At 34.4% G+C, this 24,927-nt stretch overlaps 1 pseudogene; it reads right to left on the bottom strand.

The window, feature by feature from the left end:
- Nucleotides 1-3,222: 3,222 nt before the first annotated feature.
- On the bottom strand, nucleotides 3,223-22,631 carry LOC126696295 (9-cis-epoxycarotenoid dioxygenase NCED3, chloroplastic-like; annotated as a pseudogene).
- Nucleotides 22,632-24,927: the final 2,296 nt, after the last annotated feature.

The following is a 24,927-nucleotide window of genomic DNA, read 5'->3' as shown; positions in this document are numbered from 1 at the left end:
CATGAGCAAGATTCAATTAAGCTTGAAAAATTCATAACATGATTGAATAAGTGATCTTCCAGCTCAAAATTAATTGGTCTAGTTATTTTCCTTGAGAATGGTAGTGACTAAATTTAGTAGACAAAAGCTGGTGAGATTTGAGCTTTTAGACTGACATATCCGTATCAGTCTCATTATTCTTTTATGTGAGATATTCTTCCATGGATTTATTTCTCTAGAACTTGCCTTGATTCTCTTTGAGATCATATTGACACATGCATGCATGAACATGATTAAGGCCCTCTTTGTTATAAGCTACATAAGCCAAATAGCCTACCTTGTAATTAATTTTTCCCTTTGTTGAAGCCCTTTAAGCTTTATTGGATTTTTTTCATTCATTGTGAACCCACGTTACAAGCTTTAAACCTGAAAAACAATGCTTTTACCCAAACCGTAGGGCTAGTGGAGTATTGTTCATCATTATGAAATGTATGGGTGTGTAAGAAATAAGTGTGGGGGTGTTTGGATTTGTGGTATGACTATGACTGGTGAAATGGAACATATTTTCATTCTCATTTCGTGAGTTCCATTGTTGATGTAATTCTGAAAAAATAAAATAAAAAAGGAAGTGATGGAGGAAATTGTTTTTAATGTTACAAACTATCCATGTTCATAATTCCTCCTAAAATTCCAAGAAAGGAGTCTGTTTATACATGATATATACAAAGGTGGAAGCTATTGAATGGCGTGATTGGTTTTACATGTCTTATATATTCGAGCTTGAGTTGATTCATTTTTGCTCCACTAGTTTCGATGGCTTTTGAGCTACATTCCCAAATATTTCCCACCTTGATCCTAAACCCCGTTACAACCCTTGAAAAGTCCTTATGATTTGTGTTATGCATGTGATCCCAGTGGTGGAGAATGAGAAGATATGAAAGCCTATGGTAGATCATTTCCATTAGAATTAATTTGAGCAAAACACATACCTTTCAAACACATGAGAGTCGAGTGTTTATATTTGAAAGGGTCTACATATTTAGTTTATTCCATCTTCAAGTGAAAATGCTTACTAAGTAATTGTAAGTTGTTTAAGAATGCTTGTTCATGATATGTTATGAGTTTTGAAGAGTTTGGTCGTTCTTCGCTGATGGTGTTGCAACCTTGGTGTTTTTGGGAAAGTGAATTTCTCATCCAAGCTCCAATTGAGATTATTCAAGATGCTATGGAATGCCAAGATAAAGCTCTGCAACTTTCATGTTTTGAGTTTTGAGAGATACGAGATTAATCAAGGTCGAAATCGGGCTTGAAGTTGTTGCACCTGCACTGCTGACATTCTGGAATGTTTCTTTGCCTACAATTCTAATATGCAGATCTGATGGGGCTTATTTTCAGAAGCTTCCAGATCTGGTGCACGAAATTTCCAGCTGAAAAACATCACTTTCCTAGTTATATTAAGACTTTGTTTTATTTTTAATATCTTTCCTTAATTAGTTAGATTTGGATATTATTATTGAGAATATTTTTAGGAGATTTTGTAGGCTTGGGAAAGTGGGAATTAACGTGTAAAAGGGGGAGAAGAAATCAGAATTGGACACACACGCCTCTCTCTCTCCTCTTCTTTGATTTTTTCCTTTGAGTTTTCATCATGGCCCTATTTGACTAAACTTTTATACTTGGTCGAACGAAATTGAAGCCTCGAAATCAATAAAACTATGAGATCTAATTTGTTTTTATTATTCAATTTATGCTTTGAATATCAGATGTTCTTTTGTGCCTATTTTCATGATTGTCTCGTTTAATTACTAGAGGGCCTACTAGTTTATTGTTCATTGCAATCTGCTACTAGGTTAAATATCAAATCCGTAATTGTTTGATTTCTCTAACTTGTGAAGCAACCAAGATTTAATAATTTGCTGCGTCAGAAATTATTAGATCTTAGGAAGAATGCTCGACTAAATTAAAAACAACCGCTTGTGTTTGTGTTGTTTAGCTTCATCGATCTCTCTAATTCTTAAGGCTACTACTAGATTAAACCTTTAGCGCTTGTCTTGGGTTGTTTAGTAGTTAGAGTTTATTAAATCGCTTGTTTTCTAATTAACTATGACGAAGGAGAGATAGGAGAATTGTTCTGATAATGAATATTCAAAGTGTGAATTGATATATACTTGCATCGATGATCAGTTGTAAAATTCTGATGATGGATGATGACTTAGACCAAGGTTTGTTCTTTTGATTAATTTCAACACTTTAATTTGAATTGTTCCTTAGTTGGTTTTTTTTCTTAAAATTGTTTTCATTATACTCCACCCCCCTCCTTGTTCACGTAGCATAAAATTAGGCTAGATACTCTCCGTGAGAATGATCCTTACTCGCACTACTACATATATTTTTAGGAGTATAGGTTTTATTTTTGGTTGCCAGCGATAGCACACCACACATATGTCCTAACAATCTCCCCCTTTGGCAATCCGTGACAAAACCACAACAAACAAATGAAGATATGAGAGAAGTCATAAATCACTCAACTCATACTCACTTGTTGAATACAATAAAATTTATCCTAACACAAACTCTTGAAAATTTTTGCAAGAAGAGAGTTTATGGCAAGTAGACTTTGACAACCTATATTTCTGAAACACTTTAAACAAAACTCATCAAGACATCTTTGTGTGAAACAGAAATAATAGATTGCATACAAGTAATAAGAAGCATGTGCATAAAGAAAGAAAAGAAACAACTCATGAAAGGATAGGTGAGAGATACATACATCAACATATATAAAGAAGATAAGTATAATGTATGTTAATAATGGTCACAAGACCCATGTACAAGAATAAATGTATCTAAAAATAGAGAAAAGAAAAAAGATACAAGTAATCCTCACTACATCCCTTCAAATATCAACACTCCCCCTAACAAAAATGTCCTATACTAACTCTTCCCCTAAGAATGACTACTCTCATATCCAAAACTATTCCCCCTTTTTGTTATGAGTGACAAAGGGTAAGAGTGTCAAGTAGACATCTCATCGGTAGAGCTAGCATTTCCATCATCATCGTTATCACCATTATCATCATCATCCTCAGCCTCAGAATCAGAAGCCACTAGAGGAGGTAGAGGAGAAGTCTCAAGAGCAAAGCCACCCATGACTGCCTGCCGTCAAGCAATACGGCCAACACGAATGTTCACCTGATATAGCTCAGTGGAGAGTGTATCAAGGCGAGCATCCATGCGCTGCAACTATGCCATGATGTCCTTGAGTGACACATCGCTCATAGAAGAGGAGGGAGTGGATGTGGATGTGGATGGAGCAGACCAAGATGGAGCCGAACGGGAAGGAGGAGCTACTAAATCTAATTGCTGTGACCTAAACTGCACCTCGCTACATTTAACGGTAGCGGCGTCTATAGCACATATGATAGAAAAGTGGTCAGAAGAAGGAAAAGGAACAGAAAAATGGCATAAAATCCTTGTGATAGCCAAAGCGAAAATGAGCTTATTATGGGTAGCCGTATCCCTATACACATCTATAATAGAAAGAATAAAATGTGAAAGAAAATCTATAATGAGGTGCTCTAACAAAGAAAGCAAAAATCGAGCACGAGGCTCTGTGATAGAGTTATAGTGAGAGAGTGGGTGCAAAACAAAAGTCATCACCTTGTTCATGAATCTAGGACCTTTAGCAAAGGCCTTACATGGTGTAAACTGACGATCACCCCAGTCAGAAGGGCACTTACAGAAAGCAGAAATTATCTCATCTTTGGACATAGTCCTCAGATGCTCATATCTGGGGTAGTCAGGATGCTTTACCCTCGAAACATGGAGCACATCGGATACCAACTCTGGTGTGACAATAATGCGCGTATCTCGAACGCAAGTATGAAAGAGAGGTACTGAAGAATCGAGTACATACCTGTTGAAGTAAAACTCCTGAATCCGCATAGATGGACATGTGACCAGGACATCATGCAGTGACTCCCAACCCCAACTGTGAATGATATTGGGTAGGTCAATGTCGGTGAAGTCTGCCAAAATGACTCGGCATTCCGAATGAACACCTCATCGAGAAAAGTTATTCGAGAAGTCCTTTCGGGCATCCTCATCACGAAACCGAATAGAAGAGGGAGTAGGATCAGACGAAGATGATGCCCCGGAACGAAGAGGGTTCCGGGATGGAGCTGACTTATGCTTAGGTGCCATAGACACGACTTACGTAAACAGAAAAGAGAGGGAGAGAAAAAGACAATCAGAAAAGTGCCAACAAATTTCAAATATAGCAAGTATATTAAAACAAGAGTACGTATGCATGGGGAATGTATGAACATGTGACATGCAAAAGAAATTGCATCATGAGCTTAGCCTAATCCAATCCTACCAACACACAAATAATTTGCACACATCTAAATGCATGATAATACTGTTATAATACTTATGTGATGCAATGCATGAAATTTTAAACTCATTTAATCAAAAACCCATCCCAAAATTTCAACAATAACTCATTATTTTGAAAACCCCCAAAACTTAAGTTTCAAAACATGAAATGCATGTAAAAGAGAGATGAGAAACATACCAAGTGAAGAAAAAAACTTGAGAAAGCTTGAAAAACACTTGGAATTGAGGTTTGGAGTGAGAAAAAGTGTTTAGGGAGGAGAGAAGACAAAGTTATCAAGAGAGAGATCGAGAGAAATGAAGGTCGAATCGCACAGAACCTATATATAAAGGTTCAGTAAAGCTAACAGATAGAGGTGTTGAGAGGTGTCGAGACATGTGTTGAGAAAACAGAATGTCAACAGATGCAGCTGTCGAGAGGTGTTGAGAAAGAATTCATCAAACACGATTAAAGAAGCTCGATCGATCCACCAGCTATTAAGAAGGTATCGAGGATCCAGGAACTTTCTCGATCGATCCACTAGCTGTTGAGACAACTATTGAGATTGAGATAAGAAATAGCTTAAGATCTTGACAGGTAGGCCAGGTGTCAAGAGGTGTTGAGGTGGTGTCGAGATTGCTTAAAAATATTTTTTCAAGAAGGGAAAAACACAGATATGAATGCAATCAAGGATGCAACTCAACCAAGGATCCAAACAGCATTTTAGGTTCTCAAAATCATCTCTCAACAACAATTCTAAGCACGTAGATCCCAAAAACACACATACATACTAAACAAGTCTAACCAATTTTATATTTAAAAAACAAATCAAGACAGTTTAGTGAGCATACATTAACATATGTAAAACCTTGTGATGGCCAAATCACATTGTACCTGCACCTGTATCAAGAGTAGTAAAGAATATTGCGTGTTATGTGTGAAAAACATCGCAAAATTGCATAAGTGTATACATGTTATAACGATTTGAGATATGAGAAAATTACTTTAACTGACACACAATCATAACTGTTTGATGAGGACTATCACCTTCAAGGTACATTTTATAACTTCCACATCTCCTAGAATACACGCTTGTAATCATATTTAAAGCATTTTGATCTTTTTGCTTTTTATTTTTATTTTTTGCATATTTTTCTTTTTAAGCAAATCATGCATGGGCATATAAGAGAGAGAAAAGAAATACCCAATGATGTTAAGCATTTGACATTCCAATTTTACTATGTCAAAGCACACAAATATTATTTTATGATTGGCGGACAATAGTGGTGAGATGGTTATTAATGCCTTTCTCTTAGGATTTTCTAGTCTTTCTGGTCAAAAAGAGTGATACGAGTGTTAAGTGCAAGAGATTACTTAACCTTGCTCATCACAAACACAAGCCATAAAGTTTACTTGCTTAGTTGTGTGTATAGATGCTCATCTAAGTTACAAGAGATACAAAGTTTAGAAAATTTTGTTTCAATGGCCATCCAAAGGTACACAAGTACCAATGTACACAAAACACACATTGTTTTTGTATTTTTCAATTTTTCAAAATTTTTTTTATATGAAAAATAAAATAAAACAAATCTGAAAATAAGCAAACAGAAATATGTTAAGTAAAGCAAAGTATAAAAACTAGACTGACTCAAAATGAAAGCAAAAACACACAAGTTATGCAAACACAAACAAGAGGGGAGAGAGAGAGAAAAGTAATAGAATCACTTGGAGCCCTTTACCTTCCACAACTTGGAAGAACCTTTCCTTTTATTAAACCGTTGAATCGGCAGTGAAGGGGAAGAATTGAAACCGTTCAAGTTCGAAAGGAACATGAGAGTTTTGAGAAGATCTCCAAGAGAAGCAAGAGAGGAATGAAGCTGATTCTGGCTTCCAGATGCTATCATGCCATTGCTCTGTTGAGTGGCTAACCACTTATAACAATTTGGTCGAGTATGACCGACAACTCTACAATGATGACAGAGATGTTGCTTCTTTTGTTTAGGTTTTTGAGAGTTAGCCTTCTTAGCCCTAGGGTTTTTAGCTTCCTTTTTATCTTACTTAGGGGGTGCTCCTACGATAGATTTATCTTTGTCTATGTTCTTACTAGCTAAATCAGTTTTAACATCATTGTTCTCAATTTCAACATTATTACTAGGAGGAACAAAAACAGTAGTACTAGTAGAAGTAGTATTAGAAGAAGAGAAACCATACCCTAAGCCTGTTCGATCAGAAGTAGATTTCTGAAGACTGAGCATCTTATCAAGCTTTACACTTGAAGTCCTCTCCAATTGAGCTCTAACTTGAAATAGCTTCGCTTAAAGCTTTTTGGTCTTCTTAGCTAAGAAATTGTTCTCGAACCTCAGTGCCCCAATAGTTTGATTAGCTTCATCAAAATTTGTGGATAGCTCTTCACGATCAAGTTCCACATCATTGAGCTTCTTGGTGGTCAATCTATAAAGTTTCTCATGTTTCTTAGAAAGCTTGTATAATTTCTCATAGGCTGAATGGATATCATCTTGATCATCCATCTTCTCAAACTTGGACTCTACCAATTCCTCTTCTTCATCCACATCTTTAACAGTCCCCTTAGTAGGATTTACATTGATAGTGAAGGCATTAAGGATTCCGTCATCCTCATTGTCAAAATCATCCTTAGGCTTGATGTCACTCAGAGTAGCAGCAAGTGCCTTGCTCTTCCCAATACTCTTGAGATATGTAGGACACTCCTGTTTCATGTGACCGAAACCTTAACACCTAAAGCACTTAGGTCTTACTGGGACAGTGTACTGACCGCCATCCCTAGCATCCTTCTTCCCTTTGTCTTGGCACTTGAATTGAGAAGAACTGGATTGCCTACAGTCCTTATCGAAGCCCTTCCCATTGGCATTCTTCATGAACTTCTTAAATTGCCTGGTGATGTAGGACTTCATCTTAAAATCTTCATCGTCTGAAAACTCATCCGTGTCATTGCTCTTGGCCTTTAGTGCCATGCTCTTGCCTTTACCCGATTCGCCAATTCTAGTTAACCCTAGCTCGTAGGTCTGTAGACTGCCAACCAGCCTTGTCAAAGGAATCCTGTCAATACCATTTGATTCCTCGATCGTTGTGATCTTTGCATAGAATCTCTCGAGTAGAGATCTGAACACTTTCCTCACAATCTTGAGTTCAGGAATGGTTTCCCCAAGATTGAAAGCTAAGTTCACTATGTCCTTGAGCTTGGCATAAAACTCATTGAACTACTCATCCCCTTCCATCTTGATTTCTTTAAAGCTTGTAGTGAGCCTATGAAATTTTGAATCTTTGATAGCCTTGGTTCCTTCATAGGTTGTCTGAAGAATGGTCCATGCCTCTTTAGCAATTTTAGTAGAGGATATCTTCTTGAACTCCTCATTAATGACTGCACTAAATAAAGCATTTAATGCCCTGCTATTGAATTTTGCCGCCTTGATCTTGGCATCATCCCAATCGGTTGGTGCTTCCTTTGGCTTGGTCCAGCCAATCTCTACAGCTTGCTACACCTTCTCATCTAGAGACTGTAGGAAAGCTCTTATGTGTACTTTCTAGTATACATAGTTAATGCCATCAAATAAAGGATATATAATTAATGACTGTCCTCTATCCATGACAAACGAGGTTAATGGATTAACATAGTAAAGATTAACCCTAATCAGAGTGTGCCTGCTCTGATACCACTTGATAGGCCAAAAAATGAATTGACCCCTTGTAATAAATTAACCAATTAATTTAGTCAAGTAAATTAATTAAGTTAATTAACACGCAAAGCGTGGTAGCACAAATAAATCATCAATTAAACTAAGTATGCAGCGGAAAATAAATTGACACGGTAATTTGTTTACGAATAGGGAAAACCTACATGGCAAAAACCCCACTAGATGATTTTAAGGTCACCATTCCTGAAATTCCACTATTATCACAACAAGCGGTTACAAGTAAAGGAATCCCAGTACCTTATACCAACCTACAGTTGAAACCTTACCCCAGTACCTAATTGGATTTGTTCTGTAGTAACAATTTCTCCTTTTGATACACGGCTCCCAATACGTGATTAACTAATTGCGTGGATCCCAGTACGCGACTTCAATCATCAACTAGAGAAGGTTGTTATTTGCAAAGTTATTCAGTTCATCCCAATGATGAAGATCAAGAAGATTCTTGGTCACAAAACCCTACGATGCACAAACACAGTAACTTCTTCACAAGAATGATGAACTAGGGCAAAACTGTGTGTCTGGTCACAAATTGCTTGAACAAACTTTGCTCAACACTTGTGCAACTTGTGAACTCTTTGACAGCCCTTAAAATAATCCTTTTATATGTTTAGGGTTATGAGAAAAGAAAACCTAAACACATAATCATGGATTAGAGTCAAAATAGAACTGAAATTATGTTCTTCATAAACCTTCAATAGATACCCTATCTGTTGAGCTGTTGTCGAGCCACGAGGCTGAACAGCTCTTTTAAGCTCAATAGATGGCTAGCTGTCAAACTTTAATGACAAACACTTCTTCAGCTTGTTCCTTGGGTAGACTTACATGTTTTCAATACTTGATCTTGAAATACAGTTTTTTGAAGTATTAAACACATCCTAGATCTATCCAAATACAAGTAAAATGTGTTTTGTCAAAGGATTAGCCAATTACATAAAATAGTGACATATGCTCCTAACAAGTGAATCACATATGTCCTAACAGAGTTAAGTGGTGGCGAAGGAGAGTTGTGGTGGTGGTTTTTTGGGGTTTCACAAGCTGGTTGGGTTCGTGAGGAGGTGTGTGAAGTGGGATAGTAAAGAGGGGGATTTGGCTTTGGAAGGTGAGATTTTGGAGTTCATGAAAGAATCGAAGAATCTGATGGCTTTTTCGAGCAAGAAAGAGTTGGTTGAAGCTGGGAGGATGGATTTGGTGTGAGAGAGAGTGACGGCTTTGGCCATGGTGAGGAGGATTGGTGGTAGAGAGGGGTGGATCAGTGGTGAGGGTTTGGGAGTCAAAGGGAGAGACTGAGAGAGAAGGTGAAAGAATGGGTTAGAGAGAGAGTAATCTGAGGGGTTTTTTCTTTTTAATTTATACCAAACCTGTTTAAGCTGCGTTTAATAAATGCAGCTCTAGACATGTTTAAGCTGTGTTGAATAAAATGTAGCTCTATACATGTTTAGGCCGCGTTTAATAAATGCAGCTTTGGGATATATTGAAAAAAAAAAAAAAAAATTCCCTGGATGGGTCTATAGTTGCATTTTAAAAAATGCAGTTTAAGCCCTACCTAGCTAAACGCGGCCTCAACATTACAAAATGCAGCTTCAGAGCTGGTCTATAGCCGCATCTAGTAAACACAGCTATACGTCCAGTGGTGGAGTTGCGTTTGTGTAAAACGCAGCTTAAACAGTACCCTATAGCTACGTTTTTGTAAACGCAGCTCCAAAGCGTGTTTTTTGTAGTGTTTTTGTAAACACAGCTTGAAAAACGCAGCTCCAAAGCGTGTTTTTTGTAGTGTCGCGGGCCTCCTCCAAAAATTATTTTAATTTCTATAGTTGGTGGAAAATCCAAGATCACATTATACCTACAAAACAAAAGCACAGGTTATTAGGGTTATCAATTTTATTTATTTGGTAAATATTTCAAAATTAATACGAAGTGGGATCAGTAACTTACCTCTGAGTGACCCCTATCTCATGGATAATGCAACACCTATCCAGTTTGAGATCCACTTTGTGAACCAATTTCTTTCCATCAGCTTCAAAAAGAAAATAGGCCACGCTCATTAGGCTAACACCACACATTAGAAGGATCATAAGAAATATTATTTTTGAGTATACCAGAAATCACTCCCAATTCAAGAAAAGGTTTAATAGCATCCATCCCAATAATAACAAGCTATCCAGTTCCTGGAGCTCTCTGTAACATAAACACACATAAAATGAGCAAAATTTAAAAACTTTAATAAAAAATGAATGTTGAAGTTTTAGAGTATGTATGCAAAGAGGGACCTTTGGATGGCTGGTACAAGGTCGTTTCCGAGCTCCATTGAAATCCCAATTGCCTAAAGTTTTTAGTGCTAAAATGTCGATCTCTTGAGGCACGAAATTTTCTGCAACTGGGTATAACTTCCCAGAATGCTCGAAAACATTGGTGTTGCTTAAGTCTTTGTTTACTTTGCCATACCTCAACTACAAAATTCATATCAAAGGTATCAATCAATTTAGCTAAAGCTTTTATATATGTCACAAATTTCACAAAAAGTTTAGTTATTGGCCACATTTATTTTGACACTGCTTTTATGTAAAATATAAAAAACTGTTTAAATAATTAATTATTTTTCCATTTTCCACAAAATTTTTTAAATATATCTTCCGAACCAATATCCTCAATGCATTCATTTAAGTTTTCCTATTTTATATTTATTGCCTAACTTCAATGATAAACATGTCTGCACATATTAATTTATGACTACTAGGCCTGGTGAAATCTAAAAGCTAATATGTAATCCACCATGACCACGTAGTTAATTCTAATGGCTCTATCTACCATTCATGCAGCAATATCTTAGAGAAAAAAAAAAAAATACTAGTTTTATATTGATTTACCCACCGCCAAAGGCCTCGTAACTGAATTGGCACCTCCCTATGCACAAAGTACTTGAAGGTCTAGGGAGGAAAGGGTTCGAACTGTGGGGTTAGTAGCATGCTGTAATTATTTCTCAAAAAAAAAAAAAAAAAAAGAGAAAGCATGGTTTTTTTCTTTGCGTTTGTAGCTTGAACGTTTCGGTTTCAATGTATCTCTCTTATTGTAGACAGCATTCCAACTCCCATCACCATCTTTATTAAAATACAAAGCATGAACCATTCCTTCTCCTTCCACCCAAGTGTGACTTGACCTTCCAAACATGGACTTTGTTTATTTAAATCCTCCAAAAAGGGGGTTCGATCTTGCAATCACAATGAAATGCACCATTTGCCCCATATTTTTCATAATTCAATTGCTACAACAAGTGGGGAAGGAAGGATTTGAACATCAATTATCATCATAAAATATATTAATGGCCTGTTTGGAAGTTTAAAAAAGGAGGGGGAGTAGAGTAGAGGGAGGGAGAGTAGAGGGAGGGAGAGTAATTCAATCACGTTGTTTGGAAGTTTTTTAAGGAAGGAGGGAGAGGAGTTTGGAGGGGTTTCAACCACTTCTAACCCTTCATTTTTAATTCCTCCAAATTGGAGAGATTTGGAGAGAGAGTAGAGTAGATAAATTATTGACTAGATAAATTTTCTAATTTACCATTTCTAAATTAATAATAGGCCAATGTTGCAAGCCATTCCCCCTTACTAATTTTAAAAACATCCAAACAAGGTGAAGGGGAACTATTCCCCTCTACTCTCCTCTCTCTCTCTCTCTCTCTCTCTCTCTCTCTCTCTCTCTCTCTAAACTTCCAAACAGGCCATAAGTTTTTTTTTTTTTTTTAATGAAAAAAAAAAATATATATATATATATATATAGATAAAGTTATGCTATTGAATTACAAAAGTCTCATAATTCCTATTTTACTTTATACTTCCCTAATCTATATATATATATATATATATATATATATATATAAAACCGAAACCTTTAAAACTCCCACAATTTTCCATATCATCATTTTAATTTAAATTAATTTTTAAAACTAAATAGTGAGAGAGTCCTAACAGGAGTCTCTTTTATATATATATATATATATATATATATATATATATAAGAGACAAAATCTTTGAAAACCCTAAAGCAATCTCCTCTATTCGTCTCCACTAAAAGAGAAAACCCTAAGCTACAATTTCTTTGGTACGCTTGCTATTTTTTTTTCTCTTTTTTGTGAATTGGATAAAAAAAATTTAGAAAAACTTTCCATCCTTACTGAAATTGTCTCGCAATAATGATTTTTTTTTTTTTTTTTTTTTTTATAATTTGTAGGTTTTGAATGTTTTGATTTTTAATTTTATTGTCTTTTGAAAGTTTGATCATCTAAATTTTTGGGTCTTTTTTGTGAATTGGATAAAAAAAATTTAGAAAAGCTTTCCATCCTTACTGAAATTGTCTCGCAATAATGACTTTTTTTTTTTTTTTTTTTGTTTTTATAATTTGTAGGTTCTGAATGTTTTGATTTTTAATTTTATTGTCTTTTGAAAGTTTGATCATCTAAATTTTTGGGTCTTTTTGTGAATTGGATAAAAAAAATTTAGAAAAGCTTTTCATCCTTATTGAAATTGTCTCGCAATAATAACTTTTTTTTTTGTTTTGTTTTTATAATTTGTAGGTTCTGAATGTTTTGATTTTTAATTTTATTGTCTTTTGAAAGTTTGACCATCTAAATTTTTGGGTTCAATTTTTTGCAATATTTGAAACAGTTTAGCAAATTTCAACTGTTATAATTATGGATTATTCTCTTGAAGGTAACCTATCTTTCTCTTATATTTCTCTATTTGGTAGTCATATATATTTTGTTTTGTTTCAATAATTTATAGGCAGTGCCGGTAAATTTTCTGATTTTTTCCCCTTTCGAACGTTTTAACATCAGAACTTTTTAATTTTTTTTTTTTTCAATATCTAAATTTGGCTTATTCATCAAATTGTAGCTCAAAAAGATAGGAGCAATTTACGCAATAGTATAGTTTCATAATCAATTTAAAATTTTATAAAATTATTTTAGTCTATTATAAATAGATAAGTTCTCGTGCGTTGCACGAGTTTCCGACTAGTAAAATTTGAACACATGCTAACCTCTTTAATTAAATCCTCATTTTCAGCCTTTTTCTTATATCAATTTCCTAAAATAAAATAATAATAAAAAATTTCAAACCATCCCCCCAAGCCGCCACCACCACCGATCACCACAAATGACTTTTGCGGTGCCATTAGAAAGATCTCGTTGACGTCATCAGCTGCCATACACCACTGCCAGCAGTAAAAAAAAAAAAAAAAAAAAAAAAAAAAAACCCAACAGACCACGAACATCGTTGCTGGGTTTGCCCACTTTCTCTGTCGCCATCGTTGCCAGGTTTGCCTCACTCAGCCACCACCTTTATCTACTCCTTGTTTTCTTGCCATTAATGCCCTGAGGAGCACAACTTGTACATAACATTAAGAAGGTTTTTATTCATTAAAAAAAACATGGTGGTGGCGGTCCCAAACCCCATTTTTCTTAATTTTGATTTGAATGTTTGAAATCTTCAACTATATTTAATCTTTCTTATGAAATATATTAGTTGGAAACCTTCTTAATTTTAGAGGACTTGAGTAGCGGGAGAGAAAAATAAGAAACCATGGTGGTGGTTTCTTGCCAGTGGCATTGCTGGATGACAATGATGGTAGTAGGTGTTCAAATCAAATTCAGATCTGCCTCGACTTAGGGGCTGTGACTGGAGTTGATGGCAACGATGAACTCATGTCAGTGGCGTTCGGCCTAGGTTGGTGGACTCGGGTGGGGGTTGAATATGCATTGGATTTTTTTCTTTTTCAATTTTATTTTGTGGACAACTTTTTTTTTTTTCATTTATATTAGGTAAGTCAAATAAAATAACATAAAATTAAGAATGAAAAAGAATGAGTGAACAAGTGGCATATTTTGATTTGTGGAGCATGGAATGAGGCACAGAGAGTGAGATAGACGATTTTAATTCGAATTACAAGACTAGCTCTTAATTAATTAGACTTTTTTTGGGGAAAAATTAGACACACTTTTAATTCTTATAGTAAATGGTAATTAACTAAATAACATGTTTAACTAAGGCTTGTTGAATTAATAGTTTTTTTATACAAGATTGAAATTCTACTTTAACCTAATTTAAGTGTATATGTGTGTGAAGCTACTTCCTAGAGACTTGAACCCCGATCTCTACCCTCCACAACCCGCAAGCATTTATATATGTGAAATGATCATCGCACCAAGAGTGTGTGGTGGTAATAGTTGAATATATGATTTACACCTACAAATACTGTTAGGGAAAATCCTAAACCCCTCTTTATCTATATGTGAATTAAAATATATAACTACTAAGTAATAGCAATATTATGGAAACAAAAAAATTTCGGCAAGCACCTCATAAACACAACCACACAAGAACACCAAATCTTACATGGAAAACCCTCCTTTGTAGAGGGAAAAACCACAGGGCTGTTCCGAAAAATATCCATTATGAAATAGAGATTACAATTATCAAGTTTGTGCTGAAATTGAGTCCACAATAAATTAGATATACAACAAATAAATCTCAAGGAGTAAACACAATCTCACCACAAAACCAGTAGCAAAATCTTCATCTGAATACTCCAATTCTTCATGGTTATAGCACTTAAAAACTCCATGAGAACTCCACCAATTTATCTTCCTTATGTGTAACTTGAGCAAAAAATATGTCTCATTTTTCTTTTTCACTCTCTCACACTCTCACCGTGTTTCTTTCTATCTCTTCATTCAGACTGCACCTCTCAAGCTAAAGCTCTCTCTTTCTCTGTGTCTTGCTCTTTCTTGAACTCACACAAAATGGCCAAAATAGCTCTCTGTTTGCTTCAGCTTCCCACAAGGCCAATTGGCCTTAGTTTCTTTATTTTCTTCTTTTTTTCAGTTTCAGCGTGTTAGACATGCCTGAGTCAAGTCTCATTAAGAGGCATGGTTGACTTGAAGACTTTTGGAAACAAGCTCATAAATGAGCTTTGACAAGGCATGTGGGCTAGACCCACACGGTGCTTTGCACCTAACAATCTCCCCCTCCAGCCCACTATGGAGGAGATCTTCAACCTAAGTCTTCAATCATAATTCATGCCGACCAACCCGACACAATGCTTCAGCTTCTCTCTAGTCACAACCTTGGTTAACATGTCAGCTGGATTTTCATTTGTATGAATCTTCTCTAATTCAAATGATTGTTGTTCAACAACTAGTCTTAACCAATGCTATCTCACCTTAATGTGCTTTGAGTGTAAATGATACATAGAATTCTTGCTCAAGTCTATAGCACTCTGACTATCACAATTAACTACATACCCTTCTTGCTTCAAACCCAATTCTTGGAGAAACCGTTTCAACCAAAGCTTCTCTTTACTTGCTTCATTAGTTGCAATATACTCAGCCTCAGTTGTAGATAACGCAACACACTTTTGCTATCTTGACTGCCATGATACAGCTCCCCCTGCAAAAGTAAATAAATACCCCGATGTAGACTTCCTACTATCAAGGTCACCTGCCTAATCTGCATCTACATAACCCTCCAAAACTAGTTTATAATCATCAAAAGTCAAGCACAATTTAGAGCTACATCTCAAATACCTGAAAATCCACTTTACTGCTTCCCAGTGATCTTTGCCAGGATTAATCGTGAACCTACTGATAACACCAATTGAGTGAGCAATATTTGGTCGTGTGCAAACCATAGCATACATCAAATTCCCAACTCCTAACTGTTGAGGAATTGATGGTTGATGCTATGTCTTTTTTCTCTTTCTTGGATAAAGAACATGATTTCTTTTTTAGCTTGAAATGAGCACTAAGAGGTGTATTGACTGGCTTGGCATGCTTTATATTGAACCTTTCAAGAACCTGCTCAATATATTTCTCTTGTGATAACCATAGCTTCTTAACTTTCCTGTCACGTAGAATCTGTATACCCAAAATTTGTCTTGCTGGACCCAAGTCTTTTATATCAAATGACTTGAACAAGTCCTTTTTCAAATTTCCAATCACACCTGCATCTTGTTCTACTATCAACATATTGTCTACATATAGTAGAAGAATAACAAATTTACCATTGGGAAATTTTCTAACATACACACAATGATCTGCATTTATCCTCGTGTACTCGTGACCCATCATGAATGAGTCAAACTTCTTGAACCACTATCTTGGAGATTGCTTCAAGCCATACAAACTCTTCTTTAACTTGCAAACCATATGTTCTTTCCATTTTACTTTGAATCCCTCTTGTTGATCCATGTAGATTTCTTCTTTCAAATCAACATGAAGAAAAGCAGTCTTCACATCAAGTTGTTCAAGCTCAAGATCCAAGCTAGCTACTAATCCCAGAACTACCCAAATGGAGCTCATCTTAACTACTGGAGAGAATATCTCATCAAAGTCAATCCCTTATTTCTGATTGAAACCCTTGACCACCAATTGAGCTTTATACTTCACTAACTTGTCACCATCTTTCTTTAGCTCAAATACCCTTTTTTTTTTCAATGCCTTCTTGCCTTTAGGAAGTTCCACTAAATCATAAGTCTTATTCTTGTTTAAAGAATTCATCTCTTCATGCATAGCCTTCAACCAGCTCTGCTTATCCTTATGAGACTGTACTTCTTGAAAACTTTCTGACTCCCATTCTTTAATAATCATAGCATACTCAACAGTGGGATATCTAGTCGATGGACGACGCTTTCTAGTAAACCTTTTTCACTTGAGGTTCTACCATCTCTAGTAGAGGAGGCTACTCCCCCTACTCAACACCATATGTATGTATCATATCATCATCATCAACACCTGCTGGCTCATCACCATAATTTTCATCTTGTACCTCTTCCCTATTTGTGGCATTATTTGAGGAAGAAGAGGTAGGTGTAAGATCAAGAACACCTTCAACTGTAACTTTAGGCTTTTCAGTTTTCTTAAAGTCTGCCAAGTTTTCATTCTCATGAAAAACTACATCTCGACTTCTGATCATCTTCTTTTCTTTTGGATCCCATAGTTTGTATCCAAATTATGCATCTCCATATCCAACATATATACAAAGAGTGGATTTGTTATCAAGCTTTGATCTTTGTTCCTTAGGCATATGAACAAATGCCTTGCACCCAAATACCTTCAAGTGAGAGAAAGAAACATCTTTCCCTATCCATACTTTTTTTGGAATATCAAAATCCAAAGGAATTGATGGAGATCTATTAATTAGGTAGCATGCAGTCACAACAGCTTCACCCCAGAATGACTTAGGCGGATTAGCCATTCTCAACATACATCTGACCTTTTCAATAATAGTGTGATTCATCCTTTCTGTCACACCATTTTGCTGTGAGGTACCAGGAACTGTCTTCTTAAGTCTAATGTCTTTCTCGGAGTAGTAACTCTTGAATTCATTAGATATGTATTCACCTTCGTTATCACTACGGAGACACTTCAAAGACTTCCCTTTCTCTCTTTCCACCATGGCATGAAATTTCTTGAAGTGCTCAAATACCTAGTCTTTTGCTTTCAAAACATAAACCCACACCTTTCGTGAAGCATCATCAATAAATGTAACAAAATATCTATTGCCACCTAAAGTCTCAACATCAATGGGACCACATACATTAGAATAAACAAGATTTAATACATTGGGTTTTCTAGTAAATGGTATATTAAATGAAACTATATGTTGTTTACCAAATAAACAAAAGTCACAAGGATTTAGTGACGTACCTTTGGCAAAGGGAATGAGAGACTTTTTTGTTAAAATCTGCAACCCTTTTTCACTCATATAAGCCAACTGCCTATGCCATAAGTTAGGCGAAGAATCCTCTTGAGCTGCACTAACAACATCCTTGCACAACTTTACTTGTGTCCTGTAAAGTATACAAAAAATTTTCCCTCTAGCAAACACCAATGATCCTTTGCTAAGCCTCCATTTTCCATCACAGAAATAATTGCCATAACCTTCTTTATCAAGAACATAAGTGGAATCAAATTCAGGTGAATATCCGGAACATGTCTCACATTCTTCAAAATTAGGGTGTATTCAGTGTTAGCCCTAACACATATATCACCAATTCCCACAATGTTTGCATAATTATCATTGCTCATCTTCACTCTCCTTAAGTTTCTCGCTTGTATGAAATGAATAACTCCATTCTTGGAGTGACATGGCAAGAAGCAGCTGAATCAATCACCCATCCAACATAAGGATCTGAAACTGTATAACAATCATCTTGTCCTATGGTTAGGACCTCATCTTCCAACACTATAATAGCAGCAGTATTCTCATCATCCTTATTTTTCTGATTTTTATCCTCTTTCTATTTTTTCTTCCAAGCCTTGCAGTTTCTTTTTATGTGACCTTCTTTATCACAGTAAAAGCACTTGAATTTTCCTTTTGATTTTGATTGACTTCTAAATTTTCCTCGCCCTTTAGAACTTCTACTCTTACTTCTCCCCCTGTTCTCTGTGACAAGAGCATGTGCAATATCCTTGTCCATATCCTTTCTTCTAGTTTCTTCATTAAGCAAACTATCTTTAACCATGACAAGTTATAACACACCATTCGGAGCAGAATTACTAAGTGACACTACCAAAGTCTCCCAACTATCAAGTAAGGAACTCAGAACCAGTAAAGCTTGCAACTCATCATCTATTACTAGCTTCATTGCAACCATTTGATTAACCAAGTCTTGGAACTCACTAAGGTGCTCGACAATAGACTTACCCTCTTTGAGCTTCAAATTCACAAGTTTTTTAGTAATAAAAGCTTTATTTTGAACTATCTTTCTTTTGTAAAGACTCCTTAATTTTTCCCAAAGAGCCTCTGCATTTATTTCCTGAGAAACATGGTGAAAAACACTGACATCAATGCATTGTCAAATATACCCAATATTTTTTCTATTTAATTTCTCTCAATCTCTATCTGACATATCACTAGGCTTGACACTATCACCCTCAATAGGGTCATGTAAATCCTTACAATAAAGGACATCCTCCGTCATCGGTTTCCATATCGAATAATTCGATGCCGAGAGTTTAACCATAGTATTCATGGTCATATTCTCCATTTAATCCAACACAAGACAATCAAAACCAAGCAACCAATTTGCAGCTTGAACCTTATCCCCTTAGACTCCAAGCACTTTGTATATAAAGAGATGTCAATTAAACTACAAGACTCTTGACAAATAACCAACTTAAATAATCCCTCTTTCTATGGTTTTTTTAAAATCTTATATTAAATATGCAATTCGATAATTATAGTAGTTATTAATAAGCATTTATTATTTTTATTATGATTATATCTGGAATTATCTAATTAGCACGAAATTTGATGTGTGTTAAGAACATATAAAGAACATACAATTTGACACTCCTTTTTTTGTATAATAATTTTGTAATCAATAAATTTAAACAGTTGAAACAAATATAAATACGATGGGAGGATTAGACAATTTTAATAAAGTAAAGTGATCAATATCTTTGTTTAACATATGTAGGCATAACTTTTTATATATTTCTTAGTAGAAATAATAATTGACTTTATATGGTCACCATTCTATTCTAGATACTCTCTAAGAACATAATATCAGGTAATGTGGAACATAATATGTAGAGGTCAAGTACCTACCATTTCTGATGTAAACACCCTCTGGGAAATTGCCGGGAATTGTCCCTTCAATATCAGTAATGAGAAGGGCTTCTTTCAAGTTCAACTCATCGACTGGAGCAAAGTTACTTCTGCAAGTAATTTGGCATAATTAGGATACGTTTATATAAAAAAGCGATCAACATGAATGTTTTGTACGTGCTTGTGTGCTAATAATAAGTACGTGTTTGTGCATTGGAGATTTGGAAGGCTACCTAAAATGCAAGGTGGTACCGTACGGTACATACCTGAGATGGGAGCAATGGCTGGTCATCAAACTCAAACACCAAATCAACAAAGGCATCCAATATTTTCACCGAAGCGTTCTTGATGGTTTTGGAAGCATCAAAGTGCATGGGAACTTGTTGTAGATCTCTGAAATTGGGCTGTTTTTGAAAACTTTTCCAGTTAGATCATGGTTTTCTAATTTGGCTCACTGGCTGTTTATGAAAGCTTTAAAATTTCCACTCCCAAAAAAACTAGTTGCCCGAAATTAATGAAGTGATAAATTAATTTGGATGGAAACAGGGGCAGAACTAGGATTTTATGAATGGAGAGGCCAAAATTATAACAAATATAAAATCGAACTAATTTAATTGAGTCATACAAGAAATGTGAAGAGTTTAGGGGGCTAATTATATTTCTTTTGTAAAGTTTAGGTAAATTTAGGGGTAAAAGTCTAATATTTTAGAAGTTTGGGGGCATGAAATGTTTATATCTTAAAATTATAAAATATGAAATAACTATATCTTAAAAAATAAAAAATATCACGTGAGTCCAACTATGTTTGGGGGTAAAAGTCCAACTATAAAATTATAATAAAAAATAAATATATCTTAAAAAATAACTACAATAATTACACAAATATGAAATGTTTCCAATCAAAGTTTTATAATAACAATATATGTCAAGAGTCTTGTAACTTAATTAACACATTTCTATGCACAAAGTGCTTGGTAGTTCGGGAGGAAAATATTCGGATTATGTAGATAGCAACATATTGTAACTATCTCAAAAAAATAAATATCAATATCTATTTGTGAATTACATAAATATCATGTGATAGAATCATAGAACAAGTTAGTGCTCCATTTTATTAAGAAAAAATAAATAAATTACACTCACACTTCCAAGGCATAGTTAAATTAGACTTGCTATACTTGATCTTCAAAAATTAAAATTTTTATGTAATGGTTTTACTTCTTAGATTTTTTTTTTTTTGGTTACTATAATACAATAAATTTTGTTAATATTTAATTTTTTTATAGTAAAAATTCAGTCATTATGAAAATCTATTGTCTTTACTAAAGTGTGTACTTTAGTTAATGATAAGCTTTAAAATTTTAAGAGAATTTAAAATAGTTTCAAATGGTTAGAATTATGAGAAAGTTTGAACAAGTTCCATATTGCTTTAAATTAGTTCTAAATTGGCTAGATATAATTTTAAATTGGTTAGAGTTAATTTTAAACTATATATAATGAAACTTGGAATAAAATCAAAGTAAATTAACTACTTAATCTTACACCTATGGTCCCCCTCCTTAAACAAAAATGGGAATTACCAATTGGCTTATAACATTTAGGCCCCTCCTAAAATTTTTTTAAAAAAATTAATTAATTCAAAAAAAATTTAAACTTAAGTAGTACCGTGCTACCATATTGAAGACATCCATGGACCACCCATATCTCAAGGTCCTCATGGGTATCAGTCGTAGCAAGGACTCTTACCCCAATTTAGCTAGCTAGTCTCTCTTTCTCTTTAGAATTAGTATTTATTTATTTTATCCATCTTATTTATGATTTCGTTTTCTTAACCCAAAATGTTTAAGCTTCAAGATTGATAAATTTATCATTTATTTTTCTTTGTTAATATATTAATTTCAATTACAAGAATAAAAATAAAAATAAAAATAAAGAAAATGTAGGTTAACTATGTTTATATGTTTGGGTATTAATATCGCTAAAAAGAACGGGAAACAAATTATGTTTAAATTAATTCATTCTCTGTATTTTTTTAGTTTTTATTTTTTATGAAGTTTTGGTGAGTAAAACATAATGCCGAATTTTTGGATATCGTCAAATTTAATGCGTTATTTTTAGTGTCAAATTGTTGGGTTTTTGTTTTCAATGCTGTTTTTTTTTTTTTTTTTTTTTTTTTTTTAAAAATTTTATTTTAGGTTTTGACATTTTTTTTTCTTGAAAAGAAAAAGAGACTTGGATGTCAAATTGGATATATATTACAACGTAATTATACAAGAGAATTTATGATAATCTCAAGCTTCAAAATCAAGGTAAATTGCTGCGAAATCTTGTACACTTTAATAAATAATTCACTTGAAATCTATTAAAAAATAAGAGTGTGGCTTACTTTCAGTACTTTTTTAACTAGAGGTCTCATTTTGTTTTAAATACACAATAGCATGTAAGTGATAGTGAGTTTTAATTTCCACATTTTATTTAGTTAGTGGGTGATGTGACACTTTCTTATTAAAACAAAAAGAGATTCCAGTTAATAAAGTATTAAAGGCAAATCAAACCCAAAAAATAATAACATTGTGTCTTGTATTTTATTTATATTTTGTTAATACTAAATAGAGTAATAGACTCAAGTATTATTATTTAGTTATTAATTTAATATGAAATTTTTGTATTCTTTTCATTATGAAACGGTGATAATTTTTCGTTTATGGTCTGATCCCATAAAATGAAGTCTTGATTGCCAAGATAGTTTCAATTGAGAGTTGGCTAAGGATGAAGACAGATTGGCTGTTCCAGAAGGATATCTTTTCATGTGAGATGCTTCCAGTTCCAAACACATCTATTTGGAGTATCGAGCGGTAGGTGAAACCTGTTTTGGCCGCATTCAAAGCTTGGAAGGAATGTTTCAATTGTTTTTCCAATTGAAACCTGGTTCCAGACAAGAATATTCATGTTTCTAAGACCAACCAGACAAGTGACATATAAAATAAACTTGGGTAAATTCCACAAACCATCCTGAGGTTTGTGATAATATCCAACTAAGTCCCAAACATTTAAAAACCTACCAATTTCATCTTAAAAAGACAATTTTGTCCCTGAAGACATTTTAATCCCTAACCCCATTAGCATCTGTTAGTCATTTTACTCGGTTTTGGGTTTTGATGTCGTGGTGAGTTTTCTATGTGTTGGAGGATTTGGATATTGTTGGAGCAGATTTGACTAGGTTTTGGTATGGGTAGTAAAATTGTGTTGTGGCTCTTGTTGTAGTTAATCTGAGTGGTTGTGGCTAATTTGAGGAGTGGTTATAGCTGATCTAAGGAGAGAGAGTGAGGGAAGAGGGAAGAGTAACAGGGAGGGACAGAGAAAAGAGAGAGAAACTAACGGAGGTTAACGTTGTTTAGTGTTTAGGGACAAAATAGTCTTTACGGACCAAATTGGTCAATTTTGGAATGTCTTGAACCTGGTTGGAATTAACCCAAACCTCAGAGGTGGTTTGTGGAATTTACCCAATAAACTTCAATTGGGAAGTCAAAACAAGGACTACTTCTTAGAATATATGTTTCATAAGCATTTTCTACCACCTAACAATTCCATTATTCAAACACAAGTGACAGAGAAAAGGGGAACATAATATAGCAATAACCTTTTTGTTAGATTAATGCCATTATTCAAACACAATTCCATCTTTTTCTTCATGTCAGAGACTCATTTGAACCAGTGGCGAAGCTAGTCGGGTCATGCCCCTCTCTAGAATTGGAGAAGGAAAAATATATACACTACTAGTTTAGTTGTTAAAATTCATTTGGGCCTCATCAAACTTTAGAATAAAACCTTTAGAATTTTTTTATGGACAAATTTTGTAACCATTGGCTACAAACTTAATCAATATCATTTTATTGGAAGTGGATTTTGAAAAATCTACCATTAGATTATATATTTTTTCCTTATATCCTTCATGCTTGCAAAATTCTCATAAAATCAAAGATCAATAATTATGTCATGAATCAAATATTTAAATTTTAAGTCTTTGTAGTATAAAATTATGCACAAAAAATAAGTTTACGAATCAAATAGAAAAAAAAAAAAAAAATCTAATTAGCACGAAATTTGAAATGTGTTAGAAATATAAAAAACATGCAATCTATGGTTAGATTTTCAACATAGATAACCATGTTAATTTTTTTAGAGGGAGATATAGCCATTGATACAACCAAGTTTGTAACCAAATTTTGTCATTGTTATATATATATATATATGTGTGTGTGTGTGTGTGTGTGTGTGTATGTGTGTGTGAGCCAGAGTTTAGTTACAAAATTGGTTGTACCCTAAGACTACAATCTTACTCAATATCTTTGTATTGGGGGTTAATTTTGACAAATCTACTACTGGATTACATTTTCTTCTTATATCATCTGTGCTTGCAAAATTTCTAAAAAATTAAAAATCAATAGATGTGTCATCAATAAATTTTTTAAATTGCAAGTATTTATAGTTTAAAATTATGCATAAATATAAACGTATAGATCATATAGATATAGTAAATAATATCTGATTGTTACAAAATTTGATATATGTGTTAAGAGCGTAAAGAACATACAATTTAATGGCTTGTATTTTTAAATTTGATAATTTTATTTTATTTTACTTTTTATAATAATAATTTGATCATATAGATTTGAAAATAGTGTATAGAGTAATTAAATTTAGTTACTGAATACTTGTTTATTGTATATTTATATTTGATAATAGAAATATGTGTAATTATTATTGTAGGGTCACGTTTTTCAGCCTATGCCCAAGATGCATGGGATCTTAGACCAGTGAATTCGGTATAATGAATTTGTAGAGGGCGGGCCAAAGAGCTAGGTTTTAGTGTATGGACAACGGTTAACACGGTGTTCTTTACGATCAAGCTGAGATAGACTGAGTTCACCAGAGAGGATTTGTCCTCGGCACGATCTGGGGAGCTTTTTCTGATGCCTTTGGTGTGTTAGGGGGTCTCAGCCCCGCCTTTCTGTCTCCTTCCCCTCCCTTTTTATAGTAGTTTCCTTCTTTCTCAATGGGGTTCCTTGAGTAGGTACTTGTCCCATCAGCCCTTCCCTCTAGTTGTTGGGAGTGGTTGTCAAGGCAGAAAAGCATGGCTATGTCAGGCACAAGGCACCGAATGCAATCATGACAGCTTTTCCTTTTGACATTTCCATTTTCCGCTGTCCTTTTCTACTCTAGTCTTTTTACTGTTCCGTGGGAT

This window comes from Quercus robur, chromosome 8 (assembly GCF_932294415.1).
Source record: "Quercus robur chromosome 8, dhQueRobu3.1, whole genome shotgun sequence".
In the NCBI taxonomy this organism is placed as follows: Eukaryota; Viridiplantae; Streptophyta; class Magnoliopsida; order Fagales; family Fagaceae; genus Quercus; species Quercus robur.
This window is presented reverse-complemented; position numbering and strand designations above follow the sequence as displayed.